General features: G+C 47.2%; 1 protein-coding gene and 36 non-coding genes across 37 annotated transcripts in view; 1 reads left to right on the top strand and 36 right to left on the bottom strand.

Moving 5' to 3' along the window:
- The window catches only part of dglucy (D-glutamate cyclase), a 160,432-nt gene that overhangs the window by 107,016 nt on the left and 36,525 nt on the right, over positions 1-16,891 (top strand). The gene's annotated exons all lie outside the window — the stretch shown is intronic.
- On the bottom strand, positions 141-212 carry trnaa-ugc (transfer RNA alanine (anticodon UGC)). The gene has a single exon. It is a non-coding gene; the product is annotated as a tRNA-Ala (tRNA).
- trnag-ucc (transfer RNA glycine (anticodon UCC)) lies at positions 570-641 on the bottom strand. The gene has a single exon. It is a non-coding gene; the product is annotated as a tRNA-Gly (tRNA).
- Positions 1,046-1,127, bottom strand: trnas-aga (transfer RNA serine (anticodon AGA)). The gene has a single exon. It is a non-coding gene; the product is annotated as a tRNA-Ser (tRNA).
- On the bottom strand, positions 1,562-1,633 carry trnaa-ugc (transfer RNA alanine (anticodon UGC)). Its single transcript has one exon. It is a non-coding gene; the product is annotated as a tRNA-Ala (tRNA).
- On the bottom strand, positions 2,003-2,074 carry trnag-ucc (transfer RNA glycine (anticodon UCC)). The gene has a single exon. It is a non-coding gene; the product is annotated as a tRNA-Gly (tRNA).
- On the bottom strand, positions 2,473-2,554 carry trnas-aga (transfer RNA serine (anticodon AGA)). The gene has a single exon. It is a non-coding gene; the product is annotated as a tRNA-Ser (tRNA).
- On the bottom strand, positions 2,989-3,060 carry trnaa-ugc (transfer RNA alanine (anticodon UGC)). The gene has a single exon. It is a non-coding gene; the product is annotated as a tRNA-Ala (tRNA).
- On the bottom strand, positions 3,410-3,481 carry trnag-ucc (transfer RNA glycine (anticodon UCC)). The gene has a single exon. It is a non-coding gene; the product is annotated as a tRNA-Gly (tRNA).
- trnas-aga (transfer RNA serine (anticodon AGA)) lies at positions 3,886-3,967 on the bottom strand. Its single transcript has one exon. It is a non-coding gene; the product is annotated as a tRNA-Ser (tRNA).
- On the bottom strand, positions 4,402-4,473 carry trnaa-ugc (transfer RNA alanine (anticodon UGC)). The gene has a single exon. It is a non-coding gene; the product is annotated as a tRNA-Ala (tRNA).
- Positions 4,843-4,914, bottom strand: trnag-ucc (transfer RNA glycine (anticodon UCC)). The gene has a single exon. It is a non-coding gene; the product is annotated as a tRNA-Gly (tRNA).
- On the bottom strand, positions 5,319-5,400 carry trnas-aga (transfer RNA serine (anticodon AGA)). The gene has a single exon. It is a non-coding gene; the product is annotated as a tRNA-Ser (tRNA).
- Positions 5,835-5,906, bottom strand: trnaa-ugc (transfer RNA alanine (anticodon UGC)). Its single transcript has one exon. It is a non-coding gene; the product is annotated as a tRNA-Ala (tRNA).
- trnag-ucc (transfer RNA glycine (anticodon UCC)) lies at positions 6,276-6,347 on the bottom strand. The gene has a single exon. It is a non-coding gene; the product is annotated as a tRNA-Gly (tRNA).
- Positions 6,746-6,827, bottom strand: trnas-aga (transfer RNA serine (anticodon AGA)). The gene has a single exon. It is a non-coding gene; the product is annotated as a tRNA-Ser (tRNA).
- trnaa-ugc (transfer RNA alanine (anticodon UGC)) lies at positions 7,262-7,333 on the bottom strand. The gene has a single exon. It is a non-coding gene; the product is annotated as a tRNA-Ala (tRNA).
- On the bottom strand, positions 7,703-7,774 carry trnag-ucc (transfer RNA glycine (anticodon UCC)). The gene has a single exon. It is a non-coding gene; the product is annotated as a tRNA-Gly (tRNA).
- Positions 8,179-8,260, bottom strand: trnas-aga (transfer RNA serine (anticodon AGA)). The gene has a single exon. It is a non-coding gene; the product is annotated as a tRNA-Ser (tRNA).
- trnaa-ugc (transfer RNA alanine (anticodon UGC)) lies at positions 8,695-8,766 on the bottom strand. Its single transcript has one exon. It is a non-coding gene; the product is annotated as a tRNA-Ala (tRNA).
- trnag-ucc (transfer RNA glycine (anticodon UCC)) lies at positions 9,126-9,197 on the bottom strand. The gene has a single exon. It is a non-coding gene; the product is annotated as a tRNA-Gly (tRNA).
- Positions 9,602-9,683, bottom strand: trnas-aga (transfer RNA serine (anticodon AGA)). The gene has a single exon. It is a non-coding gene; the product is annotated as a tRNA-Ser (tRNA).
- Positions 10,118-10,189, bottom strand: trnaa-ugc (transfer RNA alanine (anticodon UGC)). Its single transcript has one exon. It is a non-coding gene; the product is annotated as a tRNA-Ala (tRNA).
- On the bottom strand, positions 10,559-10,630 carry trnag-ucc (transfer RNA glycine (anticodon UCC)). Its single transcript has one exon. It is a non-coding gene; the product is annotated as a tRNA-Gly (tRNA).
- Positions 11,029-11,110, bottom strand: trnas-aga (transfer RNA serine (anticodon AGA)). The gene has a single exon. It is a non-coding gene; the product is annotated as a tRNA-Ser (tRNA).
- Positions 11,545-11,616, bottom strand: trnaa-ugc (transfer RNA alanine (anticodon UGC)). The gene has a single exon. It is a non-coding gene; the product is annotated as a tRNA-Ala (tRNA).
- trnag-ucc (transfer RNA glycine (anticodon UCC)) lies at positions 11,986-12,057 on the bottom strand. The gene has a single exon. It is a non-coding gene; the product is annotated as a tRNA-Gly (tRNA).
- On the bottom strand, positions 12,456-12,537 carry trnas-aga (transfer RNA serine (anticodon AGA)). The gene has a single exon. It is a non-coding gene; the product is annotated as a tRNA-Ser (tRNA).
- trnaa-ugc (transfer RNA alanine (anticodon UGC)) lies at positions 12,972-13,043 on the bottom strand. Its single transcript has one exon. It is a non-coding gene; the product is annotated as a tRNA-Ala (tRNA).
- trnag-ucc (transfer RNA glycine (anticodon UCC)) lies at positions 13,403-13,474 on the bottom strand. The gene has a single exon. It is a non-coding gene; the product is annotated as a tRNA-Gly (tRNA).
- Positions 13,879-13,960, bottom strand: trnas-aga (transfer RNA serine (anticodon AGA)). Its single transcript has one exon. It is a non-coding gene; the product is annotated as a tRNA-Ser (tRNA).
- On the bottom strand, positions 14,395-14,466 carry trnaa-ugc (transfer RNA alanine (anticodon UGC)). The gene has a single exon. It is a non-coding gene; the product is annotated as a tRNA-Ala (tRNA).
- Positions 14,826-14,897, bottom strand: trnag-ucc (transfer RNA glycine (anticodon UCC)). The gene has a single exon. It is a non-coding gene; the product is annotated as a tRNA-Gly (tRNA).
- Positions 15,302-15,383, bottom strand: trnas-aga (transfer RNA serine (anticodon AGA)). The gene has a single exon. It is a non-coding gene; the product is annotated as a tRNA-Ser (tRNA).
- trnaa-ugc (transfer RNA alanine (anticodon UGC)) lies at positions 15,818-15,889 on the bottom strand. Its single transcript has one exon. It is a non-coding gene; the product is annotated as a tRNA-Ala (tRNA).
- trnag-ucc (transfer RNA glycine (anticodon UCC)) lies at positions 16,247-16,318 on the bottom strand. The gene has a single exon. It is a non-coding gene; the product is annotated as a tRNA-Gly (tRNA).
- On the bottom strand, positions 16,723-16,804 carry trnas-aga (transfer RNA serine (anticodon AGA)). Its single transcript has one exon. It is a non-coding gene; the product is annotated as a tRNA-Ser (tRNA).

Genomic DNA, 16,891 nt, shown 5'->3' with positions numbered 1-16,891 from the left:
CTTCATCATTTTGCTTTATTTTAGATGAAGGAGCGTTCTTAACGTTCCGTCCAGCTCATAAGCCAGCTATGTGCACCTTTTTCTGAAGTCTTTTGTGCCTGTAGGACAGGCTACAAGTTTGTCGTCTTCATAAAACCTCCTGGAGATGCCGGGGATTGAACCCGGGGCCTCATACATGCAAAGCATGCGCTCTACCACTGAGCTACATCCCCTGCGATTAAAAAAGAAATAAAGACAGCAACGAAAAGAGATGAGAATGAAAAAAGAGGATGTAGATCGACCTAAGCTGGAATATACAGTGTGTTGTCATTGTCAATATACAACCTGAGCCACAAGTGAGCGCATTTGGACAAGAGGGCGGAGCGGAGCCTAACGCTAGCTGTTGGCTTGACGTAGGCCGTTGCGGGATTTATTTCTGCCGTAATTTGGGGCATTTTAACGCGAGGGTCAATGGGTATTGACTCGCTTTTGGAGCCAGCCATTGGAGGAACTGCAATTTGGAATTTCCCCATCGGCTTCACTTCTCAGCCCCGGAGGTTGCCGCTTGCTTTAAAACTACACTGCGGAACTGCGATGGCCGGGAATCGAACCCGGGTCAACTGCTTGGAAGGCAGCTATGCTCACCACTATACCACCATCGCTATGCGTGAGCTGCATTGTAGTGCCCAGTCAGCATTTTGTATCATTATTAAAGTTGGACGAGGAGAGGAGGAGCAACAGAGGAGAGGGAGAGGGAGAGGCAGGCACACCTAAAAGAGAACAGTGTAGTTTGACATACCTATAACTAATAGCAGTATCATTAATGACTACAAAAGCTATACCGCAAAAAAATAAATAATGAAGTAAAGGACTCTGCGGGAGCGTCAGTAGTGCAGGTCCAGTCCAATTCTAAGACTGGCTGGCTTGAAAGCGAGGAGATTCTCTCTGTTCATTTTTCAAGAGATTTGGCTACTCTTCCAAGAGGTTCCTCCGGTTCTCATGGCTGATGGGGAGACACGAGAATTCTCAGTATTACATCAGACAGTGCATGAAGAAGATAAGCGGACGTTGTCGGCAGGATTCGAACCTGCGCGGGGAGACCCCAATGGATTTCTAGTCCATCGCCTTAACTGCTCGGCCACGACAACCACTGTGAGGCGCACCTGTGGTTGGGGCGTGAAATGCACACGTCACACGTGTTGTTCCACCTATTCTACTCTGTAGTACAACATTTATATAATCACCTCACAAACAGCTACACAGAGGGTTTGTAAGGGCAGTGTTACTCTTGAGTTTTGGTGCATGACTGTCTGGATAGAGATCTGACAGGTTAAAAGAAGACAAGCAACCATGTCACAGGGGCGTGGCATCACCATGACCTCCAAATAACCACTATGGTGCTTGTTTAACGTAGCGAGAAACATTCAACAGGTATTTCTGTACTTCATCATTTTGCTTTATTTTAGATGAAGGAGCGTTCTTAACGTTCCGTCCAGCTCATAAGCCAGCTATGTGCACCTTTTTCTGAAGTCTTTTGTGCCTGTAGGACAGGCTACAAGTTTGTCGTCTTCATAAAACCTCCTGGAGATGCCGGGGATTGAACCCGGGGCCTCATACATGCAAAGCATGCGCTCTACCACTGAGCTACATCCCCTGCGATTAAAAAAGAAATAAAGACAGCAACGAAAAGAGATGAGAATGAAAAAAGAGGATGTAGATCGACCTAAGCTGGAATATACAGTGTGTTGTCATTGTCAATATACAACCTGAGCCACAAGTGAGCGCATTTGGACAAGAGGGCGGAGCGGAGCCTAACGCTAGCTGTTGGCTTGAAGTCGGCCGTTTTGCGGGATTTATTTCTGCCGTAATTTGGGGCATTTTAACGCGAGGGTCAATGGGTATTGACTCGCTTTTGGAGCCAGCCTCAAGTAGCCATTGGAGGAACTGCAATTTGGCATTTCCCCATCGGCTTCACTTTTCAGCCCCGGAGGTTGCCGCTTGCTTTAAAACTACACTGCGGAACTGCAATGGCCGGGAATCGAACCCGGGTCAACTGCTTGGAAGGCAGCTATGCTCACCACTATACCACCATCGCTATGCGTGAGCTGCATTGTAGTGCCCAGTCAGCATTTTGTATCATTATTAAAGTTGGACGAGGAGAGGAGGAGCAACAGAGGAGAGGGAGAGGCAGGCACACCTAAAAGAGAACAGTGTAGTTTGACATACCTATAACTAATAGCAGTATCATTAATGACTACAAAAGCTATACCGCAAAAAAATAAATAATGAAGTAAAGGACTCTGCGGGAGCGTCAGTAGTGCAGGTCCAGTCCAATTCTAAGACTGGCTGGCTTGAAAGCGAGGAGATTCTCTCTGTTCATTTTTCAAGAGATTTGGCTACTCTTCCAAGAGGTTCCTCCGGTTCTCATGGCTGGTGGGGAGACACGAGAATTCTCAGTATTACATCAGACAGTGCATGAAGAAGATAAGCGGACGTTGTCGGCAGGATTCGAACCTGCGCGGGGAGACCCCAATGGATTTCTAGTCCATCGCCTTAACCGCTCGGCCACGACAACCACTGTGAGGCGCACCTGTGGTTGGGGCGTGAAATGCACACGTCACACGTGTTGTTCCACCTATTCTACTCTGTAGTACAACATTTATATAATCACCTCACAAACAGCTACACAGAGGGTTTGTAAGGGCAGTGTTACTCTTGAGTTTTGGTGCATGACTGTCTGGATAGAGATCTGACAGGTTAAAAGAAGACAAGCAACCATGTCACAGGGGCGTGGCATCACCATGACCTCCAAATAACCACTATGGTGCTTGTTTAACGTAGCGAGAAACATTCAACAGGTATTTCTGTACTTCATCATTTTGCTTTATTTTAGATGAAGGAGCGTTCTTAACGTTCCGTCCAGCTCATAAGCCAGCTATGTGCACCTTTTTCTGAAGTCTTTTGTGCCTGTAGGACAGGCTACAAGTTTGTCGTCTTCATAAAACCTCCTGGAGATGCCGGGGATTGAACCCGGGGCCTCATACATGCAAAGCATGCGCTCTACCACTGAGCTACATCCCCTGCGATTAAAAAAGAAATAAAGACAGCAACGAAAAGAGATGAGAATGAAAAAAGAGGATGTAGATCGACCTAAGCTGGAATATACAGTGTGTTGTCATTGTCAATATACAACCTGAGCCACATTTGGACAAGAGGGCGGAGCGGAGCCTAACGCTAGCTGTTGGCTTGAAGTCGGCCGTTTTGCGGGATTTATTTCTGCCGTAATTTGGGGCATTTTAACGCGAGGGTCAATGGGTATTGACTCGCTTTTGGAGCCAGCCATTGGAGGAACTGCAATTTGGAATTTCCCCATCGGCTTCACTTCTCAGCCCCGGAGGTTGCCGCTTGCTTTAAAACTACACTGCGGAACTGCGATGGCCGGGAATCGAACCCGGGTCAACTGCTTGGAAGGCAGCTATGCTCACCACTATACCACCATCGCTATGCGTGAGCTGCATTGTAGTGCCCAGTCAGCATTTTGTATCATTATTAAAGTTGGACGAGGAGAGGAGGAGCAACAGAGGAGAGGGAGAGGGAGAGGCAGGCACACCTAAAAGAGAACAGTGTAGTTTGACATACCTATAACTAATAGCAGTATCATTAATGACTACAAAAGCTATACCGCAAAAAAATAAATAATGAAGTAAAGGACTCTGCGGGAGCGTCAGTAGTGCAGGTCCAGTCCAATTCTAAGACTGGCTGGCTTGAAAGCGAGCAGATTCTCTCTGTTCATTTTTCAAGAGATTTGGCTACTCTTCCAAGAGGTTCCTCCGGTTCTCATGGCTGGTGGGGAGACACGAGAATTCTCAGTATTACATCAGACAGTGCATGAAGAAGATAAGCGGACGTTGTCGGCAGGATTCGAACCTGCGCGGGGAGACCCCAATGGATTTCTAGTCCATCGCCTTAACCGCTCGGCCACGACAACCACTGTGAGGCGCACCTGTGGTTGGGGCGTGAAATGCACACGTCACACGTGTTGTTCCACCTATTCTACTCTGTAGTACAACATTTATATAATCACCTCACAAACAGCTACACAGAGGGTTTGTAAGGGCAGTGTTACTCTTGAGTTTTGGTGCATGACTGTCTGGATAGAGATCTGACAGGTTAAAAGAAGACAAGCAACCATGTCACAGGGGCGTGGCATCACCATGACCTCCAAATAACCACTATGGTGCTTGTTTAACGTAGCGAGAAACATTCAACAGGTATTTCTGTACTTCATCATTTTGCTTTATTTTAGATGAAGGAGCGTTCTTAACGTTCCGTCCAGCTCATAAGCCAGCTATGTGCACCTTTTTCTGAAGTCTTTTGTGCCTGTAGGACAGGCTACAAGTTTGTCGTCTTCATAAAACCTCCTGGAGATGCCGGGGATTGAACCCGGGGCCTCATACATGCAAAGCATGCGCTCTACCACTGAGCTACATCCCCTGCGATTAAAAAAGAAATAAAGACAGCAACGAAAAGAGATGAGAATGAAAAAAGAGGATGTAGATCGACCTAAGCTGGAATATACAGTGTGTTGTCATTGTCAATATACAACCTGAGCCACAAGTGAGCGCATTTGGACAAGAGGGCGGAGCGGAGCCTAACGCTAGCTGTTGGCTTGAAGTCGGCCGTTTTGCGGGATTTATTTCTGCCGTAATTTGGGGCATTTTAACGCGAGGGTCAATGGGTATTGACTCGCTTTTGGAGCCAGCCTCAAGTAGCCATTGGAGGAACTGCAATTTGGCATTTCCCCATCGGCTTCACTTTTCAGCCCCGGAGGTTGCCGCTTGCTTTAAAACTACACTGCGGAACTGCGATGGCCGGGAATCGAACCCGGGTCAACTGCTTGGAAGGCAGCTATGCTCACCACTATACCACCATCGCTATGCGTGAGCTGCATTGTAGTGCCCAGTCAGCATTTTGTATCATTATTAAAGTTGGACGAGGAGAGGAGGAGCAACAGAGGAGAGGGAGAGGGAGAGGCAGGCACACCTAAAAGAGAACAGTGTAGTTTGACATACCTATAACTAATAGCAGTATCATTAATGACTACAAAAGCTATACCGCAAAAAAATAAATAATGAAGTAAAGGACTCTGCGGGAGCGTCAGTAGTGCAGGTCCAGTCCAATTCTAAGACTAGCTGGCTTGAAAGCGAGGAGATTCTCTCTGTTCATTTTTCAAGAGATTTGGCTACTCTTCCAAGAGGTTCCTCCGGTTCTCATGGCTGGTGGGGAGACACGAGAATTCTCAGTATTACATCAGACAGTGCATGAAGAAGATAAGCGGACGTTGTCGGCAGGATTCGAACCTGCGCGGGGAGACCCCAATGGATTTCTAGTCCATCGCCTTAACCGCTCGGCCACGACAACCACTGTGAGGCGCACCTGTGGTTGGGGCGTGAAATGCACACGTCACACGTGTTGTTCCACCTATTCTACTCTGTAGTACAACATTTATATAATCACCTCACAAACAGCTACACAGAGGGTTTGTAAGGGCAGTGTTACTCTTGAGTTTTGGTGCATGACTGTCTGGATAGAGATCTGACAGGTTAAAAGAAGACAAGCAACCATGTCACAGGGGCGTGGCATCACCATGACCTCCAAATAACCACTATGGTGCTTGTTTAACGTAGCGAGAAACATTCAACAGGTATTTCTGTACTTCATCATTTTGCTTTATTTTAGATGAAGGAGCGTTCTTAACGTTCCGTCCAGCTCATAAGCCAGCTATGTGCACCTTTTTCTGAAGTCTTTTGTGCCTGTAGGACAGGCTACAAGTTTGTCGTCTTCATAAAACCTCCTGGAGATGCCGGGGATTGAACCCGGGGCCTCATACATGCAAAGCATGCGCTCTACCACTGAGCTACATCCCCTGCGATTAAAAAAGAAATAAAGACAGCAACGAAAAGAGATGAGAATGAAAAAAGAGGATGTAGATCGACCTAAGCTGGAATATACAGTGTGCTGTCATTGTCAATATACAACCTGAGCCACAAGTGAGCGCATTTGGACAAGAGGGCGGAGCGGAGCCTAACGCTAGCTGTTGGCTTGAAGTCGGCCGTTTTGCGGGATTTATTTCTGCCGTAATTTGGGGCATTTTAACGCGAGGGTCAATGGGTATTGACTCGCTTTTGGAGCCAGCCTCAAGTAGACATTGGAGGAACTGCAATTTGGCATTTCCCCATCGGCTTCACTTTTCAGCCCCGGAGGTTGCCGCTTGCTTTAAAACTACACTGCGGAACTGCGATGGCCGGGAATCGAACCCGGGTCAACTGCTTGGAAGGCAGCTATGCTCACCACTATACCACCATCGCTATGCGTGAGCTGCATTGTAGTGCCCAGTCAGCATTTTGTATCATTATTAAAGTTGGACGAGGAGAGGAGGAGCAACAGAGGAGAGGGAGAGGCAGGCACACCTAAAAGAGAACAGTGTAGTTTGACATACCTATAACTAATAGCAGTATCATTAATGACTACAAAAGCTATACCGCAAAAAAATAAATAATGAAGTAAAGGACTCTGCGGGAGCGTCAGTAGTGCAGGTCCAGTCCAATTCTAAGACTGGCTGGCTTGAAAGCGAGCAGATTCTCTCTGTTCATTTTTCAAGAGATTTGGCTACTCTTCCAAGAGGTTCCTCCGGTTCTCATGGCTGGTGGGGAGACACGAGAATTCTCAGTATTACATCAGACAGTGCATGAAGAAGATAAGCGGACGTTGTCGGCAGGATTCGAACCTGCGCGGGGAGACCCCAATGGATTTCTAGTCCATCGCCTTAACCGCTCGGCCACGACAACCACTGTGAGGCGCACCTGTGGTTGGGGCGTGAAATGCACACGTCACACGTGTTGTTCCACCTATTCTACTCTGTAGTACAACATTTATATAATCACCTCACAAACAGCTACACAGAGGGTTTGTAAGGGCAGTGTTACTCTTGAGTTTTGGTGCATGACTGTCTGGATAGAGATCTGACAGGTTAAAAGAAGACAAGCAACCATGTCACAGGGGCGTGGCATCACCATGACCTCCAAATAACCACTATGGTGCTTGTTTAACGTAGCGAGAAACATTCAACAGGTATTTCTGTACTTCATCATTTTGCTTTATTTTAGATGAAGGAGCGTTCTTAACGTTCCGTCCAGCTCATAAGCCAGCTATGTGCACCTTTTTCTGAAGTCTTTTGTGCCTGTAGGACAGGCTACAAGTTTGTCGTCTTCATAAAACCTCCTGGAGATGCCGGGGATTGAACCCGGGGCCTCATACATGCAAAGCATGCGCTCTACCACTGAGCTACATCCCCTGCGATTAAAAAAGAAATAAAGACAGCAACGAAAAGAGATGAGAATGAAAAAAGAGGATGTAGATCGACCTAAGCTGGAATATACAGTGTGCTGTCATTGTCAATATACAACCTGAGCCACAAGTGAGCGCATTTGGACAAGAGGGCGGAGCGGAGCCTAACGCTAGCTGTTGGCTTGAAGTCGGCCGTTTTGCGGGATTTATTTCTGCCGTAATTTGGGGCATTTTAACGCGAGGGTCAATGGGTATTGACTCGCTTTTGGAGCCAGCCTCAAGTAGACATTGGAGGAACTGCAATTTGGCATTTCCCCATCGGCTTCACTTTTCAGCCCCGGAGGTTGCCGCTTGCTTTAAAACTACACTGCGGAACTGCGATGGCCGGGAATCGAACCCGGGTCAACTGCTTGGAAGGCAGCTATGCTCACCACTATACCACCATCGCTATGCGTGAGCTGCATTGTAGTGCCCAGTCAGCATTTTGTATCATTATTAAAGTTGGACGAGGAGAGGAGGAGCAACAGAGGAGAGGGAGAGGGAGAGGCAGGCACACCTAAAAGAGAACAGTGTAGTTTGACATACCTATAACTAATAGCAGTATCATTAATGACTACAAAAGCTATACCGCAAAAAAATAAATAATGAAGTAAAGGACTCTGCGGGAGCGTCAGTAGTGCAGGTCCAGTCCAATTCTAAGACTGGCTGGCTTGAAAGCGAGCAGATTCTCTCTGTTCATTTTTCAAGAGATTTGGCTACTCTTCCAAGAGGTTCCTCCGGTTCTCATGGCTGGTGGGGAGACACGAGAATTCTCAGTATTACATCAGACAGTGCATGAAGAAGATAAGCGGACGTTGTCGGCAGGATTCGAACCTGCGCGGGGAGACCCCAATGGATTTCTAGTCCATCGCCTTAACCGCTCGGCCACGACAACCACTGTGAGGCGCACCTGTGGTTGGGGCGTGAAATGCACACGTCACACGTGTTGTTCCACCTATTCTACTCTGTAGTACAACATTTATATAATCACCTCACAAACAGCTACACAGAGGGTTTGTAAGGGCAGTGTTACTCTTGAGTTTTGGTGCATGACTGTCTGGATAGAGATCTGACAGGTTAAAAGAAGACAAGCAACCATGTCACAGGGGCGTGGCATCACCATGACCTCCAAATAACCACTATGGTGCTTGTTTAACGTAGCGAGAAACATTCAACAGGTATTTCTGTACTTCATCATTTTGCTTTATTTTAGATGAAGGAGCGTTCTTAACGTTCCGTCCAGCTCATAAGCCAGCTATGTGCACCTTTTTCTGAAGTCTTTTGTGCCTGTAGGACAGGCTACAAGTTTGTCGTCTTCATAAAACCTCCTGGAGATGCCGGGGATTGAACCCGGGGCCTCATACATGCAAAGCATGCGCTCTACCACTGAGCTACATCCCCTGCGATTAAAAAAGAAATAAAGACAGCAACGAAAAGAGATGAGAATGAAAAAAGAGGATGTAGATCGACCTAAGCTGGAATATACAGTGTGTTGTCATTGTCAATATACAACCTGAGCCACAAGTGAGCGCATTTGGACAAGAGGGCGGAGCGGAGCCTAACGCTAGCTGTTGGCTTGAAGTCGGCCTTTTTGCGGGATTTATTTCTGCCGTAATTTGGGGCATTTTAACGCGAGGGTCAATGGGTATTGACTCGCTTTTGGAGCCAGCCATTGGAGGAACTGCAATTTGGCATTTCCCCATCGGCTTCACTTCTCAGCCCCGGAGGTTGCCGCTTGCTTTAAAACTACACTGCGTAACTGCGATGGCCGGGAATCGAACCCGGGTCAACTGCTTGGAAGGCAGCTATGCTCACCACTATACCACCATCGCTATGCGTGAGCTGCATTGTAGTGCCCAGTCAGCATTTTGTATCATTATTAAAGTTGGACGAGGAGAGGAGGAGCAACAGAGGAGAGGGAGAGGGAGAGGCAGGCACACCTAAAAGAGAACAGTGTAGTTTGACATACCTATAACTAATAGCAGTATCATTAATGACTACAAAAGCTATACCGCAAAAAAATAAATAATGAAGTAAAGGACTCTGCGGGAGCGTCAGTAGTGCAGGTCCAGTCCAATTCTAAGACTGGCTGGCTTGAAAGCGAGCAGATTCTCTCTGTTCATTTTTCAAGAGATTTGGCTACTCTTCCAAGAGGTTCCTCCGGTTCTCATGGCTGGTGGGGAGACACGAGAATTCTCAGTATTACATCAGACAGTGCATGAAGAAGATAAGCGGACGTTGTCGGCAGGATTCGAACCTGCGCGGGGAGACCCCAATGGATTTCTAGTCCATCGCCTTAACCGCTCGGCCACGACAACCACTGTGAGGCGCACCTGTGGTTGGGGCGTGAAATGCACACGTCACACGTGTTGTTCCACCTATTCTACTCTGTAGTACAACATTTATATAATCACCTCACAAACAGCTACACAGAGGGTTTGTAAGGGCAGTGTTACTCTTGAGTTTTGGTGCATGACTGTCTGGATAGAGATCTGACAGGTTAAAAGAAGACAAGCAACCATGTCACAGGGGCGTGGCATCACCATGACCTCCAAATAACCACTATGGTGCTTGTTTAACGTAGCGAGAAACATTCAACAGGTATTTCTGTACTTCATCATTTTGCTTTATTTTAGATGAAGGAGCGTTCTTAACGTTCCGTCCAGCTCATAAGCCAGCTATGTGCACCTTTTTCTGAAGTCTTTTGTGCCTGTAGGACAGGCTACAAGTTTGTCGTCTTCATAAAACCTCCTGGAGATGCCGGGGATTGAACCCGGGGCCTCATACATGCAAAGCATGCGCTCTACCACTGAGCTACATCCCCTGCGATTAAAAAAGAAATAAAGACAGCAACGAAAAGAGATGAGAATGAAAAAAGAGGATGTAGATCGACCTAAGCTGGAATATACAGTGTGCTGTCATTGTCAATATACAACCTGAGCCACAAGTGAGCGCATTTGGACAAGAGGGCGGAGCGGAGCCTAACGCTAGCTGTTGGCTTGAAGTCGGCCGTTTTGCGGGATTTATTTCTGCCGTAATTTGGGGCATTTTAACGCGAGGGTCAATGGGTATTGACTCGCTTTTGGAGCCAGCCTCAAGTAGACATTGGAGGAACTGCAATTTGGCATTTCCCCATCGGCTTCACTTTTCAGCCCCGGAGGTTGCCGCTTGCTTTAAAACTACACTGCGGAACTGCGATGGCCGGGAATCGAACCCGGGTCAACTGCTTGGAAGGCAGCTATGCTCACCACTATACCACCATCGCTATGCGTGAGCTGCATTGTAGTGCCCAGTCAGCATTTTGTATCATTATTAAAGTTGGACGAGGAGAGGAGGAGCAACAGAGGAGAGGGAGAGGCAGGCACACCTAAAAGAGAACAGTGTAGTTTGACATACCTATAACTAATAGCAGTATCATTAATGACTACAAAAGCTATACCGCAAAAAAATAAATAATGAAGTAAAGGACTCTGCGGGAGCGTCAGTAGTGCAGGTCCAGTCCAATTCTAAGACTGGCTGGCTTGAAAGCGAGCAGATTCTCTCTGTTCATTTTTCAAGAGATTTGGCTACTCTTCCAAGAGGTTCCTCCGGTTCTCATGGCTGGTGGGGAGACACGAGAATTCTCAGTATTACATCAGACAGTGCATGAAGAAGATAAGCGGACGTTGTCGGCAGGATTCGAACCTGCGCGGGGAGACCCCAATGGATTTCTAGTCCATCGCCTTAACCGCTCGGCCACGACAACCACTGTGAGGCGCACCTGTGGTTGGGGCGTGAAATGCACACGTCACACGTGTTGTTCCACCTATTCTACTCTGTAGTACAACATTTATATAATCACCTCACAAACAGCTACACAGAGGGTTTGTAAGGGCAGTGTTACTCTTGAGTTTTGGTGCATGACTGTCTGGATAGAGATCTGACAGGTTAAAAGAAGACAAGCAACCATGTCACAGGGGCGTGGCATCACCATGACCTCCAAATAACCACTATGGTGCTTGTTTAACGTAGCGAGAAACATTCAACAGGTATTTCTGTACTTCATCATTTTGCTTTATTTTAGATGAAGGAGCGTTCTTAACGTTCCGTCCAGCTCATAAGCCAGCTATGTGCACCTTTTTCTGAAGTCTTTTGTGCCTGTAGGACAGGCTACAAGTTTGTCGTCTTCATAAAACCTCCTGGAGATGCCGGGGATTGAACCCGGGGCCTCATACATGCAAAGCATGCGCTCTACCACTGAGCTACATCCCCTGCGATTAAAAAAGAAATAAAGACAGCAACGAAAAGAGATGAGAATGAAAAAAGAGGATGTAGATCGACCTAAGCTGGAATATACAGTGTGCTGTCATTGTCAATATACAACCTGAGCCACAAGTGAGCGCATTTGGACAAGAGGGCGGAGCGGAGCCTAACGCTAGCTGTTGGCTTGAAGTCGGCCGTTTTGCGGGATTTATTTCTGCCGTAATTTGGGGCATTTTAACGCGAGGGTCAATGGGTATTGACTCGCTTTTGGAGCCAGCCTCAAGTAGACATTGGAGGAACTGCAATTTGGCATTTCCCCATCGGCTTCACTTTTCAGCCCCGGAGGTTGCCGCTTGCTTTAAAACTACACTGCGGAACTGCGATGGCCGGGAATCGAACCCGGGTCAACTGCTTGGAAGGCAGCTATGCTCACCACTATACCACCATCGCTATGCGTGAGCTGCATTGTAGTGCCCAGTCAGCATTTTGTATCATTATTAAAGTTGGACGAGGAGAGGAGGAGCAACAGAGGAGAGGGAGAGGCAGGCACACCTAAAAGAGAACAGTGTAGTTTGACATACCTATAACTAATAGCAGTATCATTAATGACTACAAAAGCTATACCGCAAAAAAATAAATAATGAAGTAAAGGACTCTGCGGGAGCGTCAGTAGTGCAGGTCCAGTCCAATTCTAAGACTGGCTGGCTTGAAAGCGAGCAGATTCTCTCTGTTCATTTTTCAAGAGATTTGGCTACTCTTCCAAGAGGTTCCTCCGGTTCTCATGGCTGGTGGGGAGACACGAGAATTCTCAGTATTACATCAGACAGTGCATGAAGAAGATAAGCGGACGTTGTCGGCAGGATTCGAACCTGCGCGGGGAGACCCCAATGGATTTCTAGTCCATCGCCTTAACCGCTCGGCCACGACAACCACTGTGAGGCGCACCTGTGGTTGGGGCGTGAAATGCACACGTCACACGTGTTGTTCCACCTATTCTACTCTGTAGTACAACATTTATATAATCACCTCACAAACAGCTACACAGAGGGTTTGTAAGGGCAGTGTTACTCTTGAGTTTTGGTGCATGACTGTCTGGATAGAGATCTGACAGGTTAAAAGAAGACAAGCAACCATGTCACAGGGGCGTGGCATCACCATGACCTCCAAATAACCACTATGGTGCTTGTTTAACGTAGCGAGAAACATTCAACAGGTATTTCTGTACTTCATCATTTTGCTTTATTTTAGATGAAGGAGCGTTCTTAACGTTCCGTCCAGCTCATAAGCCAGCTATGTGCACCTTTTTCTGAAGTCTTTTGTGCCTGTAGGACAGGCTACAAGTTTGTCGTCTTCATAAAACCTCCTGGAGATGCCGGGGATTGAACCCGGGGCCTCATACATGCAAAGCATGCGCTCTACCACTGAGCTACATCCCCTGCGATTAAAAAAGAAATAAAGACAGCAACGAAAAGAGATGAGAATGAAAAAAGAGGATGTAGATCGACCTAAGCTGGAATATACAGTGTGTTGTCATTGTCAATATACAACCTGAGCCACAAGTGAGCGCATTTGGACAAGAGGGCGGAGCGGAGCCTAACGCTAGCTGTTGGCTTGAAGTCGGCCGTTTTGCGGGATTTATTTCTGCCGTAATTTGGGGCATTTTAACGCGAGGGTCAATGGGTATTGACTCGCTTTTGGAGCCAGCCATTGGAGGAACTGCAATTTGGCATTTCCCCATCGGCTTCACTTCTCAGCCCCGGAGGTTGCCGCTTGCTTTAAAACTACACTGCGTAACTGCGATGGCCGGGAATCGAACCCGGGTCAACTGCTTGGAAGGCAGCTATGCTCACCACTATACCACCATCGCTATGCGTGAGCTGCATTGTAGTGCCCAGTCAGCATTTTGTATCATTATTAAAGTTGGACGAGGAGAGGAGGAGCAACAGAGGAGAGGGAGAGGGAGAGGCAGGCACACCTAAAAGAGAACAGTGTAGTTTGACATACCTATAACTAATAGCAGTATCATTAATGACTACAAAAGCTATACCGCAAAAAAATAAATAATGAAGTAAAGGACTCTGCGGGAGCGTCAGTAGTGCAGGTCCAGTCCAATTCTAAGACTGGCTGGCTTGAAAGCGAGCAGATTCTCTCTGTTCATTTTTCAAGAGATTTGGCTACTCTTCCAAGAGGTTCCTCCGGTTCTCATGGCTGGTGGGGAGACACGAGAATTCTCAGTATTACATCAGACAGTGCATGAAGAAGATAAGCGGACGTTGTCGGCAGGATTCGAACCTGCGCGGGGAGACCCCAATGGATTTCTAGTCCATCGCCTTAACCGCTCGGCCACGACAACCACTGTGAGGCGCACCTGTGGTTGGGGCGTGAAATGCACACGTCACACGTGTTGTTCCACCTATTCTACTCTGTAGTACAACATTTATATAATCACCTCACAAACAGCTACACAGAGGGTTTGTAAGGGCAGTGTTACTCTTGAGTTTTGGTGCATGACTGTCTGGATAGAGATCTGACAGGTTAAAAGAAGACAAGCAACCATGTCACAGGGGCGTGGCATCACCATGACCTCCAAATAACCACTATGGTGCTTGTTTAACGTAGCGAGAAACATTCAACAGGTATTTCTGTACTTCATCATTTTGCTTTATTTTAGATGAAGGAGCGTTCTTAACGTTCCGTCCAGCTCATAAGCCAGCTATGTGCACCTTTTTCTGAAGTCTTTTGTGCCTGTAGGACAGGCTACAAGTTTGTCGTCTTCATAAAACCTCCTGGAGATGCCGGGGATTGAACCCGGGGCCTCATACATGCAAAGCATGCGCTCTACCACTGAGCTACATCCCCTGCGATTAAAAAAGAAATAAAGACAGCAACGAAAAGAGATGAGAATGAAAAAAGAGGATGTAGATCGACCTAAGCTGGAATATACAGTGTGTTGTCATTGTCAATATACAACCTGAGCCACAAGTGAGCGCATTTGGACAAGAGGGCGGAGCGGAGCCTAACGCTAGCTGTTGGCTTGAAGTCGGCCGTTTTGCGGGATTTATTTCTGCCGTAATTTGGGGCATTTTAACGCGAGGGTCAATGGGTATTGACTCGCTTTTGGAGCCAGCCATTGGAGGAACTGCAATTTGGAATTTCCCCATCGGCTTCACTTCTCAGCCCCGGAGGTTGCCGCTTGCTGTAAAACTACACTGCGTAACTGCGATGGCCGGGAATCGAACCCGGGTCAACTGCTTGGAAGGCAGCTATGCTCACCACTATACCACCATCGCTATGCGTGAGCTGCATTGTAGTGCCCAGTCAGCATTTTGTATCATTATTAAAGTTGGACGAGGAGAGGAGGAGCAACAGAGGAGAGGGAGAGGGAGAGGCAGGCACACCTAAAAGAGAACAGTGTAGTTTGACATACCTATAACTAATAGCAGTATCATTAATGACTACAAAAGCTATACCGCAAAAAAATAAATAATGAAGTAAAGGACTCTGCGGGAGCGTCAGTAGTGCAGGTCCAGTCCAATTCTAAGACTGGCTGGCTTGAAAGCGAGCAGATTCTCTCTGTTCATTTTTCAAGAGATTTGGCTACTCTTCCAAGAGGTTCCTCCGGTTCTCATGGCTGGTGGGGAGACACGAGAATTCTCAGTATTACATCAGACAGTGCATGAAGAAGATAAGCGGACGTTGTCGGCAGGATTCGAACCTGCGCGGGGAGACCCCAATGGATTTCTAGTCCATCGCCTTAACCGCTCGGCCACGACAACCACTGTGAGGCGCACCTGTGGTTGGGGCGTGAAATGCACACGTCACACGTGTTGTTCCACCTATTCTACTCTGTAGTACAACATTTATATAATCACCTCACAAACAGCTACACAGAGGGTTTGTAAGGGCAGTGTTACTCTTGAGTTTTGGTGCATGACTGTCTGGATAGAGATCTGACAGGTTAAAAGAAGACAAGCAACCATGTCACAGGGGCGTGGCATCACCATGACCTCCAAATAACCACTATGGTGCTTGTTTAACGTAGCGAGAAACATTCAACAGGTATTTCTGTACTTCATCATTTTGCTTTATTTTAGATGAAGGAGCGTTCTTAACGTTCCGTCCAGCTCATAAGCCAGCTATGTGCACCTTTTTCTGAAGTCTTTTGTGCCTGTAGGACAGGCTACAAGTTTGTCGTCTTCATAAAACCTCCTGGAGATGCCGGGGATTGAACCCGGGGCCTCATACATGCAAAGCATGCGCTCTACCACTGAGCTACATCCCCTGCGATTAAAAAAGAAATAAAGACAGCAACGAAAAGAGATGAGAATGAAAAAAGAGGATGTAGATCGACCTAAGCTGGAATATACAGTGTGTTGTCATTGTCAATATACAACCTGAGCCACAAGTGAGCGCATTTGGACAAGAGGGCGGAGCGGAGCCTAACGCTAGCTGTTGGCTTGACGTAGGCCGTTGCGGGATTTATTTCTGCCGTAATTTGGGGCATTTTAACGCGAGGGTCAATGGGTATTGACTCGCTTTTGGAGCCAGCCATTGGAGGAACTGCAATTTGGAATTTCCCCATCGGCTTCACTTCTCAGCCCCGGAGGTTGCCGCTTGCTTTAAAACTACACTGCGGAACTGCGATGGCCGGGAATCGAACCCGGGTCAACTGCTTGGAAGGCAGCTATGCTCACCACTATACCACCATCGCTATGCGTGAGCTGCATTGTAGTGCCCAGTCAGCATTTTCTATCATTATTAAAGTTGGACGAGGAGAGGAGGAGCAACAGAGGAGAGGGAGAGGGAGAGGCAGGCACACCTAAAAGAGAACAGTGTAGTTTGACATACCTATAACTAATAGCAGTATCATTAATGACTACAAAAGCTATACCGCAAAAAAATAAATAATGAAGTAAAGGACTCTGCGGGAGCGTCAGTAGTGCAGGTCCAGTCCAATTCTAAGACTGGCTGGCTTGAAAGCGAGCAGATTCTCTCTGTTCATTTTTCAAGAGATTTGGCTACTCTTCCAAGAGGTTCCTCCGGTTCTCATGGCTGGTGGGGAGACACGGGAATTCTCAGTATTACATCAGACAGTGCATGAAGAAGATAAGCGGACGTTGTCGGCAGGATTCGAACCTGCGCGGGGAGACCCCAATGGATTTCTAGTCCATCGCCTTAACCGCTCGGCCACGACAACCACTGTGAGGCGCACCTGTGGTTGGGGCGTGAAATGCACACGTCACACGTGTTGTTCCACCTATTCTACTCTGTAGTACAACATTTA

Source organism: Scomber scombrus, chromosome 19 (assembly GCF_963691925.1).
Source record: "Scomber scombrus chromosome 19, fScoSco1.1, whole genome shotgun sequence".
NCBI classification, from domain to species: domain Eukaryota; kingdom Metazoa; phylum Chordata; class Actinopteri; order Scombriformes; family Scombridae; genus Scomber; species Scomber scombrus.
This window is presented reverse-complemented; position numbering and strand designations above follow the sequence as displayed.